Raw genomic sequence first — 15,955 nt, forward strand, 5'->3', positions numbered from 1 at the left:
ATGCCTTATTCTCCTGGGGGGCTATTGACTTGCTGTGCTTTTTTAATTTGGAGGTGCAGAACAAGGACCTAAGTGAGACCTGTGACCTAGAGCTGACTTGAGCAAGGTAAGCTGTATTTTGCAGACTGAATCAGCAACTGAGTGTCTTATAATTTTCATGAAATTAAAACATCCCTCATTGTTGTTTTCTGTAGGCAGTGCTCGGGCTTGAAGAAGAGAACTGCAGACCTGCTAAGGTCAGTGCATGAGCAGTGAAGTGAGCGGAGAGGGAGATGGGACTTGGGGACGCATGGCTGCAGTTTGGAACCTTATCTGTGTGCTTCTGCATGTTTTTCAGGTGCTGCAGCCAACTCAGGAGAGGTTAAGACCTAAACCAAGCAGGGCTGTGAGACCATAAAAGGGCTGTGTGTGGGGGTGGCTGCTCAAAGTTGAGAATATCATGGCAGAGGGGTTCAGTATTTGTGTTTGGTATTGCAGGTTCTGCCTTCTAAATCTGGAGTCACGTGAGTGTGTGAGGTGAGGCAGGGTGGTAACAACAGGGGTTGTCGGTTAGTCACTTTTTGCAAGCACCATGGTAATTTATCTCTCTCGTACTCCTAGGTTGTGGAGGTCAAGAGAAAGCCCGGCATCAGACTCTGCAATCAATTTGGAGCATGAGAGCACAATGTTGAGGAGCATGGGAGGAGGAAGAGCGTTGTTATGGAACAGGCTGGTGGTGGTGGCTGGGGTGGGGCTACTGATAGCCAGCCCAGTGTGTTCCCATTTGTTCGTTGTTGCAGGTGATGAAGAGAAACTTGGCAACTGTGCAAGATCTCAGGACTTTGATATGTGAGTTAGCAACATTGGGCCTGTCTGGAGACCGTGGCACTATGGAAGCTAAGTAGAGGGACTCTTGTTTGGGATAAGAAGATTGAGGTAAACTGTCAGGATAGTAGGAAGGGGTTTGAAATGTGGCATGTGGCTGAGGGAAAGGCAGTGGGCTACTCAGCCGTATGAGATAACTGTGGGCAGGGCAGCTCCAGCTTTGACTGTTAAATAGTACAAGAGGTCTGTGTTCTGTATCAGCACCTCTTCAGGTCTTGATATCCACATTGCTCATTGAGCACAAGGTGCTCAGTGCATTCCTCTGGCACTGTTCTTTGGATCCTGACCCCTTGCATCAGTCACCTAAGTGCCAGCTGGAAAATTCCTTTCCAGATTTACAAGCATAAAACACAGTAGGGCTTGTACCTGGTATCATCAATTGGTTAACAGTAGTGAAGGTAGTGCCTGAGAGTTAAATGCCAGGATGAAAAGGTGCCATTTGCGGGGCTCAAGTGTCGGGTGTCGTGTTGGGAACAATAGGTAATGCTCCTTGGTGAAATACACAAAGGTAGGAAAGCACTGTTTTTTGTCTTTGGCTCCTTCCTGGAGTGTTGTGCTTCGGATTTCCCAGAAAAGTCTAGTATTGGTTCCTACCCAGAAAATTCTGCTTTAGAACTGCTTGGTCAAGTTCAGACCCTTCAAGACCTTTCTAGATATTGCTCACTACTTCTTCTGACATAGGCTGGCCCCCTGCGTCAGAATGAGTGCACGTTTTTGTGAGTATGAAAGCCCGAGCCTCATGCTGTGTGAGGGAGGCAGAAGCTCATCCCAGGCAGGTGAACGTTGCCCGCGCGGGGACACTCGCTAAGGTTAAGCCTGCCACCTCGCACTGCCATGATGATTCTCAGAGCTGGTTTGCTGATGGTCTTCCCAGGGTCCCTGGGGTTGGTAAGATAAACAAACATGAGAAATGTCCTTTACTGTATCCTTTATGAGTTCCATCATTTCTGATATTATTAAGCTTGTGGAGAGTTCTATGTTTGTCTCTGGTTTTCTGTTCCCTGGAATTTTTGAACTTTTGAACATCTGTGGTGGTTTTTTATAATCACAGTGTAGTTTTGTACCTGTGATCATGTGTGTGACGGATAACATTTCTCATCGCTTATGTTGAAGCCTCCCAGCACCCGGTGCTCCGTGCCGGGGGGAGTAAAGACAAGGGGGGGGGGGTTACCCAGAGGTCCTTAATTCACACTATCTTCATGGGTGGGGAAAGGGGCAAAGAGGGAAATACCCGTTTATAAAGTAGCCAAGGAATTCCCTGTTTATTTCCTCTGATCTAAACTTGCTGTTAGTTTGGAAATGAGGCTGTTCAACGTAGCTTTAAGGAGCTGAAAGATCTGGAGCCTGTAATTCTCTCTCTATGAAATGAGTGAGGTCTGCAGCAGGGCAGGGCTCATTGCTTTCCTTTTGTTCTGCAAATAGACCTTGCCTTGTTATGGCCTGGGGGAGCCCACCCAGCTCATCACAGCCTTTCTGTTGAGACGGTCAACGAGGACGTCGGTTGCTGCTGCTGCTCCCCTGGTTTCCTCCGGTTTGGACACCGGCCTTGCTCCAGTAAAGGCATCAGGTTTCTTCATAACTGCTAGGTGTTCTAGATGCAGAGACAGCATTGTGAGGGCGCTGATCCTGATCTCCATCTGTGTTGCAGGGTGCTTGTAACAGGAGATGCATCGAGTTATCAGACTGGGTGTCTTCAGGGCTCCTCTGTTTATGCTGAATGATTTCAAGTCTCAACCTGGTGAGAACAGGCAGAATCTTTGTGTGCTCTGCTGCGATTTCTGAACAATTGCTGGTCATTCCTATCTTATTTTTGCTCATTTCTTACCAGTTTTAAGACTATTTTGGCTGTTTCTAACCCATTTTTCCCATTGCTAAGTCATTTTGAGTCTTTTTTGGCTATTTCTAAAAAATTGATGGCCACTTCTGTCTTATTTTTGCCTGTTTCTCACTAGCTTTAAGCCATTTTAGGCTATTTCTGAACAGTTTCTTGCCATTTCTAGCCTGTTTTAAGCTTTTCTTAGCTATTTCTAAACTGGCTTGGCCTATTTCTAACCCTTTTTTGCCAAGTTCTAAGTCTTTTTAAGCCCTTTTGGCCATTTCCAAACCTTTTTTGTCCTGTTCTTACCAATTTCTTGCCATTTCTAACCTGGTTTTGCCCTTGCCTATGTGGACAGGCTCCTGACTGTGTGCTGTCTGTGCAGGTATCCAGCAGGCCCCTTCCTCTTCTTGCTTTACTTATGTCTTTTTAGGGTTTGATTTCAGAACTCTCTGGCAGGCAGATGGTACCCCAACTTACTGTTTAACTACAGCAGCAGGTTGCAGCGGCTTAGTTTCATAGGTTGTACAAAGGTAGCGAAGGAGTTGGGCAAGCCTGGTGTTAACAGTCCTCGCAAGGTCTGTATGTATCAGGAGGTGATGGAATGCTTCCATGTGGTTGTGGTATTGTGGCAACTATCCTTTAGGACTTAAGTACTCCACAGCAGTAGAGGAGAGTGTCTCAAACCAGTTCTTAAGGCTCCTGAGTTACATGCTTAATGAGTTATGTGCTGAGCTATGTACTGCTTAATTTGGGGCACGGAAAGTAAGTGATTACATCAGTTAGATGCTGTAGTTGGGAGAACTAGTGCCTGGGTTTAGTCCCAGTTAAGTGAGAAGGGCTTAAATGGCAGCGAAATTTAGTAAGAATCCAGCTGTGCTGATACTTGGCACCACATGTAGCAACCTGAACTATCCAATCACTGTGTGCTTACTCCGCATGCACTTGTGCTTATCTTGCTTTTCTATAGATGTGATGTTATAGCTGACTAGTCTGGCAGTAATGCATGTTTGGGTTTTGCTTACCTGACGTGCTGAGGGCAAAACGCTTCACTTGTCAAGGTTTCAAACAACCCCAGCATGGTCATTGCACTCTTCAGAAGCACTCATTTGATCTTGACTGTTTCTTAACAGGCATGTGGCATTGTTACAAGCATCTCGAAGGAATACCTTGGGTCTGACCTCACTGTTTCTGATACTGGATTCCAGAGAGACTTCAGAGTGTACCTGCAGCTGAGGCAAACATGGGTAGCATTTAATAAGTGCCCTTTCAGCTTGGTACCTGTTAATAGACATTCAGGCGGTTTAGTTGCTGTCTTGCTTTCTGAACTATTTGTGGCCATTTCTAGCTGGTTTAAAGCTTTTCTTAGCTATTTCTAAACTGGTTTGAGCTATTTCTAACCCTTTTTTGCCCAATTCTAACAGTTTTTAAGCCATTTTGGCTGTCTCCGAACCACTTTTGTCCAGTTCTTACCAATTTCTTGCCATTTCTAACTCATCTTTGCCCTTTCCAACTCATTTTTGCCCTTTCCTACCTTAGTTTAACTCATTTTTGCCCACTGATAACGTATTTTCTGCTGTTGCTAACCCTTTGCAAGTCTTTTTTGGCTATTTCTAAACAATTTATGGCCGATTCTGTCTTATTTTTGCCCATTTCTTACCTGTTTTAAGCCTTTTTTGCCATTTTTGCCCTTTGGTAACCCATTTTAACTCCTGTGTGCCTCTTGCTAAAAAAATTTATGGCCATTTCTAGCCTGTTTCATGTTTTTCTTAGCTATTTCTAAATTGGTTTGGGCTATTTCTAACCCTTTTTTGCCCAGTTCTAATTATTTTAAAACCATTTTGGCCATTTCCAAACCCTTTTTGTCCAGTTCTTCCCAATTTCTTGCCATTTCTAACCCATTTTTGCCTTTTCCTGTCTTGGTTGCTGTTTTTCATCCCTCTTGCCTACCTCCTTCCACCCTGCTCTTTTCCTTTAGCAAGTTTGTGTCTGCAAGGGATGGATTTATCCACCCTCTGCTTTCACCAATTGGTCTGTAATTTGCCTGTAGTTATCCTCCCCATTTCTGCATTTTATAGAATCATGGAACGGTTCATGTTGGAAGGGACCTTAAAGCTCATCCACGTCCAACCCCTGCCACGGGCGGGCGGAGACAACATCACACTAGAGCAGCTTGCTCCAAGCCCCTGTGTCCCACCTGGCCTTGAACACTGCCAGGGATGGGGCAGCCACAGCCTCTCTGGGCACCCTGTGCCAGCGCCTCAGCATCCTCGCAGGGAAGAGCTTCCGACTGAGAGCTCGTCTCAGTCCCCCCTCTGTCAGGTTAAAGCCATTCCCCCTTGGCCTGTCCCTACAGGCCCTTGTCCAAAGAGCCCCTCTCCAGGTTTCTTGTAGCCCCTTTAGGCACTGGAGCTGCTCTAAGGTCTCCCCTTAAGGAGCCTTCTCTTCTCCAGGCTGAACAAGCCCACCTCTCTCTGCCTGCCTCCACATCCACATCCCTCTTGAGTTGGGGCTCAAGATCTGGATGCAGGGCTTTGTTTCCTCTTACGCTGGCATGCATGCGGAGTGGCACTTTAACAGCTGGACAGATCTAGATCCTCCTGTAGAAATACCCGGGGCCAGTAAATCAGAGCAGAAGCGCATCCTCTGCTTGAACAAGGAAGAGGTTGTTTTGTTCGACTTGTTTACGTGCTTAATTCAAGAAGTTTTTTCCCTTCCAGTCAATTACATTCGTGGGATCGAAAATGTTGTCACAGGAAATCTCAGCTTGATTTGCTTTCCTGGTTTGAGATCATTGCATTGCTTTTTCCTAAACAGCAATTGCTTTGCTTGCAGGCTGTTTTGCAGCAGCTCTAGGGGGAATTCCCACTATTTTTCTAATCGTGCTGTTGGATGTTGTAACGATGCGGGTCCCCGGTTTCCTCGTGACATTTGGGTACTACCAGCAGAGTTTAAGGCTCTCGGTGTTGTCTTTGTTGAATTGGTACCCATGCAGTCTCTCCAACCCAATGGGAGTCCACCAGAGAACTCACAGTGTGTTGTCCTTGTTTACGATGCCTTCTGTCTAGGCGATGTAGGCGACTTGACAAAGCTTTGCCGTCCTGATGATCTGCTGGTGTGGGCAGAGACTCGTGGGGCAGTTTCAGGGCTAAGAGCTGATTTTCCTGAGAGGGATCCCAGCTCTGCAGCAGAGGAGCTGCACTGCTGAGGAGAAGGCAAGGGCTGGAGGGAGGACCAGGAATTGCAGGTCAGCCCCGTTATTTTTCTGTAATGAGGGGGGTAAAGGACTGGCACAGGTTGCCCGGAGAGGTGGTGGGTGCACCATCCCTGGAGACACTCAAGGCCAGGCTGGATGTGGTTCTGAGCACCCTGATCTAGTTGAAGATGTCCCTGCTCATTGCAGGGGAGGCTGGACTGGAAGACCTTTAAAGGTTCCTTCCAACCAAAACCGTTCTGTGATCCTATGGTTAGAACCCCAGGGAATGCAGGCGTTTCCCTACAGCTGCTGAGGGTCTCTTCAAAACCCCAAAGCCACAGTTATCCTTCTTTCTTACAGAAGGGCTGCTCGTCCTCGCACTCTCTGGTGTGTCCGGTGGGACTGTGCCCTTGCTGAAGCTCCTCTTTGGTACCTTGAGCTAAAGTGCTTTGCTGCCACGAGGTTAAATTCATCTGGGGGAACATATTTTAATGCAGCCAGGGAGGGGGAAACTGGCTTATTTGAAATGCTGAGCATGTCTGTTCGGCATGTGGTTCACAGTAAACGTTTGCTACCGCCAGTACCAGTACCAACACGAGTAACACCAAGCTCTAGGCATATTCACTGTTATTTCAGCGTGTTTGACCTGGTCACTTACCAGCATAGCAAGTATCGCATCTTGAAAGCAAAGCTCCTCTGGTGCAGCTGATGGACCCCTGAGCCCAGCTGGAGGCCTGAGGCTGCTTTTCCCTTTACCAACAAGAACAATGGCACTTGAACCACAGCAGGATGTAGAGCTTTCGTGTGCATAACCCCAAATGTATCTACCTTTCCCAGCCTGCCAGGCATGCGGCGTTAGTGCAGGTTTCTAGTTCACTAAGGGGTATTACCTGGTAAACGTTTGACAGTGACAAGACTTCCGCTGTACCATAGCGATGGGGGGCTTACAGACCAGAACGCACACAGCCTGTTCCACGGATGGGCTTTCCCGGCAGCCCCGGGCCCCACTCGCAGGGACAGAGATGTGTATTTAGCCCCTGATCTCAAGAGGATGCCATGACGGGGCGGTGCCTGCAGGCAGACAGCACATTTCCGAGGGACCCCTCTCTACTGCTGCCTTTGCGGCAGCCTGGTGATCACAGAGCCCTGCAGGTGATGCATGCTGCCCAGCACGCAGAGCGCTGCTGAGCCCAGCCGTGCAGCGGCAAGGTCCTTGGATGCTGCAGTGAAGCACGGGAAAGTGGCACGGGAGGAAGAGGTAAGGCCACCGGGGACGTGAATGGAAAACTCTGTAATCGCTACTTGGCGCGCACCCAGCAAGCGCGTCGGGAACGTGCCTCTGCCTTCCGTGCACAGGGCAGCGTCCCCTCCTGTTCGGTGCCTGCTGCCAGAGCTTATCTGCTCTGTTGGTGGCATTCGTGTGGCTGCACAGCTGACACCGATGGGTGGCTGTAACGGATCTCTGCTCAGCTGCTTGCCCTAGAGAAAGGATTCCCTCTGTGCAGCTGCCTCTCACAGCTTGATGACTGCTGCAGGGGTTCAGAGCTCTGTGATAGACAAGACTGTGTATATTTAAAGATTCCTGCTTTTAATGAAACTAAATAGTTGTCCTGAAAAAAATAAAGATGTTACCAGGCCAGGAGCACGTTTCTTCTGTCTTGTCTTCCCTAATACTCTCTTACAGTCTCTTCCCTTCCTGTCTCTTGTACTCTTTTCTCCTATATTCCCTTAGTCTCTTCCATTTTCTTCCAGTCTCTTCCCTTCCCTTCTCGTTCTGTTTTCTTAGATTCCTTTATATTCTCTTTCCATATATTCTCTTAGTCTTTTCTCATCTCTGTTCTCTTCTACTCCCTTCTCTTCTATCCCTTTGCATGTTCTTATATTCCCTTCTCTTTACTCTCTTCTACTGTCCTATATTCTCTTAGTCTCTTCTAGTCTCTTCCCTTCCCTTATGTTCTCTAATATTCTCTTCTGTTCCCTTCTCTTTTCTCTTCCCTTACGCTCTCTTCCCTTATCTTAGATTCTCTTGCAGTCTCCTCATACGTTCCTTTCTCTTATATTCCCTTCCCTTCTGCTTAGAGTCTCTTCCCTCTTTTATATTCTCTTCCCTTTTTTTATAGTCCTACATTTTCTTATTTTCTCTTCTATTGTCTTACCCTGTATAGTGTTTTCGCTTACTCCCGTCTCTCTTCTATATTTGCTTACATATTCTTCGCTTAGATTCCCTTCTACTTTATTTGCTTGTATACTCTTACAGTCTCTTCCATTTCTTAGATTCTCTAAATTTCTCTTCCCTTTTCCTGTATGCTCTTCAGTTTTTCTCTCTTGGCTTCTCTTAGGTTCTCTTCTCTACTCTTCTAGTCTTAGATTCTCTTCTATTCCGTGATATTCTCTCCCCTGTATTGTCTTCTTAGATGCTCTTCAATTCTCTAATCTTACAATGTTAGATTCTGTTAGATCTCTTATGTTCCCTGATCTTTTTTTCCCCTAGATGCTCTTCTCTAGTAATCTCTTAGATTCTCTTCCCTTCTGTTCTCTTCCCCACATTCAATTGTACCCTTACCTTCTCTTGCATTAGATCGCCTCAGAACCTCTGCTCTTGTGGTCACTCTCCTCCTGGAGGAAGGAGGGAGGGAATGAGGGAGGGAATGAAAGGAGGAAGGGAAGGAAAAAGGAAGGATTGAAGGAAGGAGGGAAAGAAGGAGCCATTTATTGCCATTTCTGTCCCATTTTTGCCCATTTCTTACCAGTTTAAGCCATTTTTTTGGCTATTTCTAACCCATTTAAAAGCTTTTTTTCCCATTTCTAATTTGGCCAATTTCTAACCCAATTTTGGCCATTTCTAACCATTTTTTGACCATTTCTAACCTAGTTTAAGCCATTTTTGGTAATTTCTAACCCATTTTAAGCCATTTTGGCTTTTTTTTTTTTTAACACATTTTTCCCTTTTTTAGCCCATTTTAATGTGTTTTTGGGTTTTGTTTTTTTTTTTTTTGTATTTCTAAACTGCTTTTGGCCATTTCCAACCCATTTTTTGCCAAATTGTAACCCATTTTTTACCCGTCTTTGGCTATTTCTAGCGCATTTATGCCCACTTCTAAACCGTTGTAAGCTTTTATTTGCTATTTCTAAACTCTTTTTGCCGCTTCTGACCTGATTTTGTCCACTTCTATCCCATTTAAAGCCTTTTTTTCTAATTTACACCTCTTTTTGGCCCATTTGTAACTCGGTTTAACCCACTTTTTTCTTTTTCTAACCCATTTTTGCCCATTTGTTCCCAGTTTTAAGCCATTTTTGACCATTTCTAACCCATTTTTGGGCACTTGCAACCCGATTCATGCTAATTTTAGCCATTTGTAACCCCTTTATGTCCAGTTCTAATCTGTTTTAAGCCATTTTGGCCATTTCTAAACTTTTTTTTTTTCATTTCTAACCCAATTTTTGGCACTTGAAGCACATTTTTGCCCATTTCTTATCCGTTTGAAGCCATTTTTTTCTGTTTCTAAGCCATTTCCCCCATTTCTAACCTATTTTAAGCCATTTTTGTCTATTTCTGAACAATTTATGGCCAATTCTATCCCATTTTTTGCCCATTTATTACCAGTTTTAAGCCATTTTTGGATATTTCTAACCCATCTTTCCCATTTGTAACCCATTTGAAGCTTTTTTTTTTTGGCTATTTCTGAACAATTTGTGGCCATTTCTGTCCCGTATTTCCCCAATTCTAACCCGTTTTAAGCCATTTTTGCCCATTTCTAAACCGTTTTTACCCACTTCTTAATTGTTTTAATCCATTTTGGGCCATTTCCATTCCTTCTTTGGCCATTTCTAACGTGTTTTAAACCGTTTTGTTTTCCTTTTCTAACCCATTTTTGCCCGTTTCTTCTCTCATTTTAGGTACGGGACGCCTAGAAGAGAGTTACTTTGGTACCGAAAAGTCCGCGTGTGCTGCCACCACGTCCTGCTTGAACAAGGAAGAGGTTGTTTTGTTCGACTTGTTTACGTGCTTAATTCAAGAAGTTTTTTCCCTTCCAGTCAATTACATTCGTGGGATCGAAAAAGTTGTCACAGGAAATCTCAGCTTGATTTGCTTTCCTGGTTTGAGATCATTGCATTGCTTTTTCCTAAACAGCAATTGCTTTGCTTGCAGGCTGTTTTGCAGCAGCTCTAGGGGGAATTCCCACTATTTTTCTAATCGTGCTGTTGGATGTTGTAACGATGCGGGTCCCCGGTTTCCTCGTGACATTTGGGTACTACCAGCAGAGTTTAAGGCTCTCGGTGTTGTCTTTGTTGAATTGGTACCCATGCAGTCTCTCCAACCCAATGGGGGTCCACCAGAGAACTCACAGTGTGTTGTCCTTGTTTACGATGCCTTCTGTCTAGGCGATGTAGGCGACTTGACAAAGCTTTGCCGTCATCACCTGCACACACAGAGCTCCTGCCCTCGTTTGGCTGCCTAGAACTCCGTCTGTGCGCAGCCTCTCTGGTGCCCGCTCCCCAGCATCAGTAAGTGTTTCTGTAAGGCTTTCTTTTCAGAGGTGTTATATTTATAGGAATGGTTTAGGTTCCCTAAGGTTCCTTATTGGTCCGGTTTGCCATTTTTGTCATTGGGTTCTGAACGTTTCCTTTCCTGGAAGCAGAGTTTTGAGGTTGCTTTTTACCTCTTGTGTGCTGTGTTGGGTTGTCAGCTGAAATCTTCACTGCTGGGAGACCCAAAGCAGAGCAGTGATGAGGAGGGGGAAGCAGGAGTCGTGTTTTAAATGTCAGTAGCTTGGTGAAGGGAGCAGCATGCCTGGTGGTTGTTGCCCATCACCTCCAGCTGGGGATCTCGTGAGCGGTTCCACCAACACAGCAGTCCGGCCACGCTTTCCCTTCTGGCTTTTTTCAGTGCCCTTGTGAGAAGACATCCTCAGGCACTTTGCTGTTCAGAACGAAAAACTTACAGGTCCAAATAGGATCACATTGCACAGAGCCCCCCCCATCCCCTCCCTCCCTCTCCCTTCTCCCACCCCTCTCACCCCCCCCACCCCCCCGCCCCTCCCTCCCACCCAAGAGAGAAAAGGGCCCTTCCCTAGAGCAGACCCGAGGGTGCTTTCTGCACGAGCACATCCCCAGCCCTGGATGCTGGCGAGCGGGCACCGGAGCGGCCATGGGCAGACGGAGTTTTAGGCGGCCAAGCTGGGGCAGGAGCTCCGTGTGTGCAGGTGGTGCGTGCGGGAGAAACGCTGTTGGGTTTGCACATTCAGGAAGAGGCTCTGCAGTATTGGGGCTGGGCTAAGTTGCAAAGGGAACTCTTATTGGAGGTTCTTTCAGGCTTGTTCGCTTTTCTTGCTTTGTGTTTGCTTTGTAGCAGTTTATAATCACATTCTGCTCTTGCGCTTTTTATTCTCTTTACGCATTTTTATTTATCTGTGATGATTCCGCAGAGGAGCAGGTGAGTAGAGGACTGAGGGGGTCTGCTGATTTGCCCTGGCCGTCGAGCTGAAGGCCTTAGATGTGGGAGCAGTTGGTCTAAGGCTTGCTTACGGAGTTTTCTGCCATCTAAAGATTACACTGTGTGATAAACACATAAATGTATTGGCTTTCGCAAATCATAGGTGTGGTTATGTGGATATAACTATACGAGTTTACAATAATAGAAACAAAACACACTAAAGACACAAGACTAGACAAGTTAAAAAGGTTCAGATCTCTTGATCAAAACGGAGTCACACAGCAAAAGAATTTGTAAAGGTAAAAGAAAGGGGGGGGTGTAGCTTGATATAAGGAAAGCTAGTGCCTGGAAAACATAACGTTTCTGAAGAACTGTGTGATAAACACATAAATGTATTGGCTTTCGCAAATCATAGGTGTGGGGGGTCAATAATAGAAACAAAACACACAGCTGGATTTGGGCCCCACTAAACATGAATGAGTTATTTCACACCATCGTTCTAGTTATCAGTTAGTTTAGAGACAGAGCCTCCCAAGCATCTGCTAGCTTGGGATACTCCTTGTCTGCCCATCCTGCAATATATTGCAAAATATTTCTGTGCCATGGCAGCAGCTCTACAGGCATGGCCTGCCATGGAAAGTCCTTGCTTAGGGGAATTGTCTATGAATCATGATGGGAAAAGGGAGGAAAGGATAAGGGGGAAAGGGGCAGCTTCTCAAGATAGTTTTACATTTTCACCGTTTAGTTAGAGGGTGGGTGCGAGTTTTTAAGTCTATAAATAGGGTTTCTGTGCATTTTAAAAACCTTATATGGCATAGATGTTTACACATCTATATATTTCGGGTATATGTTTTATATATATTATCTATTTACACTTATAAATTTTCAGTCATTCTTGGGCTGTTACCCGCTCTTTCTTCAGATGACCCCCCCATCCTCTACTCACCTGTTCCTCCACAAAATCATTGCCACAACCCAGAAATACTGGGGTACCCCAATGACATCATCACTGCTCAGATTCTCCCCCTCTCTTTTTTATCAAAAAAAAGAGGCAAACTGTGAGCAAAACTACCCCAAACAGCACCTCATTACTTTAATAATTACATTTACAACCTTAAAAAAGGGGCAGCTTCGGTAGAAAAAGAAAGGGGGGACAGCATTGCAAACAGTTGTAGCACCCACAGCCCTTATCCCTTAACAGACACTCCCATTGACTATTTTTATTGGCCACATATATAACTGTGTTGGTTCTGGAATGGACAGGTAGTGAAAGGTTTTGCTGGCTTGATATATATTTCTACTTGAAGTATAACCACTTGAAGACGCCTCCAATCCATTCTGACTTGACTGTTATTATAGGATCTCTGCTCTCAAAGCATCAGAGCAGAACTAAATACATAATTCATGTATTTCTCCTGTTTAAGCTGATGCCTTAATCTGTTTTACCCCTCTTGATTTGGCACAGCAGAAGCAGGCACCCTTCAGAAACTGCCTGGACAGCAGAAACCCCAGCAAAAGTCCACTTGAGACCTTGCCAGGTGAGGGGAGCTGGTGATCTGGGTGAAGATGATGGCCTCCCCCAGCGTGCTCCTGGAAGCACGGCATGCAGTGAGCCTGGCTTTCTGCCTGCTTCCAGCGGGCTGGAACCGAGGGGGAGCGTGCAAGAGTCAGTGCCATGTGTTCCTGTGACCGTGCTCACTGGACCTGTTCCCTCTTGGTCACCAGTTGGCTTTGCCAGAAGAACAACCTGTGAGCTCTCCCACAAGAAACATATTTTGGTTTCTCACCGTGCTCCTTCACTGGCACTTAAAAAAATATATATAGATATCGTAACTGCGTTTCCATTTTGCCTGGTCTATGTACCTACCAAGCTGCAGTAGCTAGAGTAGCAAATGCAGAGTGTGAAGCCTTTTGTGCTCCTAATGCATTTCATACAGAGCAATGGGGTAATTCCCCAAACTTTCCTCAGTGGTGTCACAAGATTCCTTTATGGTACCAGTATGTGATAGGGAGATGGGATGAAAGACAAACTGACCCATTGCTCACTCAGCTGAGTCCCTTCTCTTCCAAAATCTTGAGCACAAGCTTCCATTTTCACATGTTTCTTGTCAAGGCCCCAGGTCTGTGTGTGTGCCACAGGCAAAAAGGAGACCTGATCCTTTCCCTGTTTCTTAGGGAAGGATACAACAATCCCCAGGTGTCTGGTGAGAACCTGATTGGCCTCAGCAGGGCCCGTCGCCCACACAACGCTATTTTTGTGAACTTTGATGACAAAGGTCCCTGCTAAACCACTGGATGCTGCTGTACACACCTGGAAGAAAGTGTGCACAAATCCTGTGGATAAAAAGGTGGAGGAAGAGCTGAGAAAAGTACGTACGTGCCTTACTCTTTGAGCACTGTACTGCAGCATGCAGACCTCACTGAAAATTCTTGTGGTTGTAACTACTGCTGCTTCTTTGGTGTTTTTGTTATCGTGCTTGTTTAACCTTGTTATTGAGTGAGATATGGGCCTATGTAATTATGTCAGGGACCCAAATACAGGCTTTTGGGTTCCATTCCTGTTCGATATCAGTTGTCCTTTGTGCCCCAAGCCAAATACACATTTGTTTTTTCTGTAATCTATCAAATGAGGAGGGCTGTACTGGCACATTCTGTCACGGATGCGGGAATATTTGGTGTCCTGAACAGCTGCAGTTCTACTTGAAATGACGGATGAGATAATAGTTTGTCAAGGCACAACAATGTCACATCAGGAATGTGAGTGAGTGGCAGGTGTTTGAAATGCTGGCCAGGGCTCTGAAATAGTATTCCTTAGTCTTGGCCATGTTCTGAAAAAGAATTTTGCAATGTGCTTTCTGCACAGATCTCCAGCCCTTTTGAAGAGTAGACTGGCTGCTCGATGGTCATTGTCTGTTTATCTGGGGATAAAAATGGCCAAATCCATAGTTTGACTGATATAAAAAGTCTCATTATATGCCACCAAGACTGCTGTGTTCAGTTCCACAGTTTGTATTATTTTAGATATTTGAAATCTGTCCTGTCAGGTCTTGGAATGCAGTGAAAGCCAGTATCAGTGTCCTACCCAGACAAGCCTAAACTTCTTTCACTGCATTTGGCCTATTACATGGCAAGTCCATACATCTGCCCTTGTGCCTATCTGAGACTGCTAAAAGGCAGAGCAAGGAAGCAACAGCTGGGTGTTGGTGATCCTCTGCATCTCATGCAGGACAGTAAGTCCCAGATATTGGGACACAGTGTTCCCCTGCTCTGATGTTGCAAAGGGCAAATTGAGGGAAATGACCTTTCTGAGGTCATCCAGTAAGTCCATGGCAGAGCTAGCATCCAGTCATTGCCATCACATCTCCCAATCTAAATGGTTTTATAGATGTGACAGCTCTCCTCTCCCCACCTTGCTAACATCACAGTAGCCCAAGGATCACCCTGCCTCTTGCACACCAGCCCACCACTTCTGTTATTGAGCTAGGGATATTCTGCAGCGTGCTTATCCTCTGTTCATTGTTGGCTTTCTCTTTTCGCCTCTAGGTTATGCCCGTAATGACATGCCCGTGAAAGCAAAATGCAGTACATATAACTACAGTCTGCCCATCACAATCAAGAAGCCTGATAAGCTGTGCCTGCAGAAGGGCTTTCTTTGGTTAAACAAGCACTGAAGATGGTGAAGAGCAGCTGGCGTATGAATCTGCAGAGGATGAGGATGACGAAAAGGAGGAGGAAGAGGACTTCAAGCCTTCTGATGGGAGTGAAAATGAAATGGAGACAGAAATTCTGGACTACGTGTGAACTCAGGGAGCAGTCTGGCTGCTGCTGGACTAACACTGTCTCTGTTGTTGGACCCTGAGAGCTGAGGGTTCAGCAACCATGCCCAGGATGTGGGAAAGCAGAACTTGTACTAAAAGGATGATGAGCTTTCTGCACTGACTGCGGTGCTTGCTGATGGCTGTCGTCCATTCGTGATGTTAGGGAGCATTACCTGTATTTTCATAACTGCTGGCTAATAAGTCCTCAAGTAAAGCTCAACAAACTCCTAAGACAGAGCCCAGAATCCAAACCAGCTGGTAATATACCAGAAGAGAGGAGAGGTCACATACCCAAATGTTTCCATGTGTAGGAAGTGCACTTTAACTGGCTTGGTGTCCACATGGAAAACAGGGAATGTACATGAGGACAGAGCACTCAAGTCTTACTGGAGTCTCCAGGACAGGTGCTACCCTTCTGCTTGTCTAAGGGGAATGAAAACCCTGGGCCATGACTTGAGCATCAGACCTCACTGGTGATCTTGGAAATAAAGCCAGCAGGAAAGAACACTTTCCGGCAGTGAGTAACTTCTTTGCACAATATGTAGTGTATGCTGTCCTCACGAGCCAGTGTGCTTCTCAAGCCTGTTTTGACTTCTCTGGTAGTTAGCAGAGACAGAAGGATGCATGCAATGGAGCAGAGCTTCAGGTCCACAGAGGCTGGCCACTTCTTAAATCTGCCACTGCCAGCTGGATTGGTACCACTCTATCACAGAAATTAAGGATCTGCTGGCATTTTCGGAGTCTTGTGTGTTACAAGTACAAGGTTTCTCATTAGTTGCCTATAATACACTCTACTGCATGTTCAGTGTGTTTTGAGACTCTTGCGC

The sequence above is a fragment of the Pezoporus occidentalis genome, unplaced genomic scaffold (genome assembly GCF_034315485.1).
Source record: "Pezoporus occidentalis ecotype Australia unplaced genomic scaffold, CSIRO_AGI_Poc_V1 ctg68, whole genome shotgun sequence".
Classification (NCBI taxonomy): Eukaryota; Metazoa; Chordata; class Aves; order Psittaciformes; family Psittacidae; genus Pezoporus; species Pezoporus occidentalis.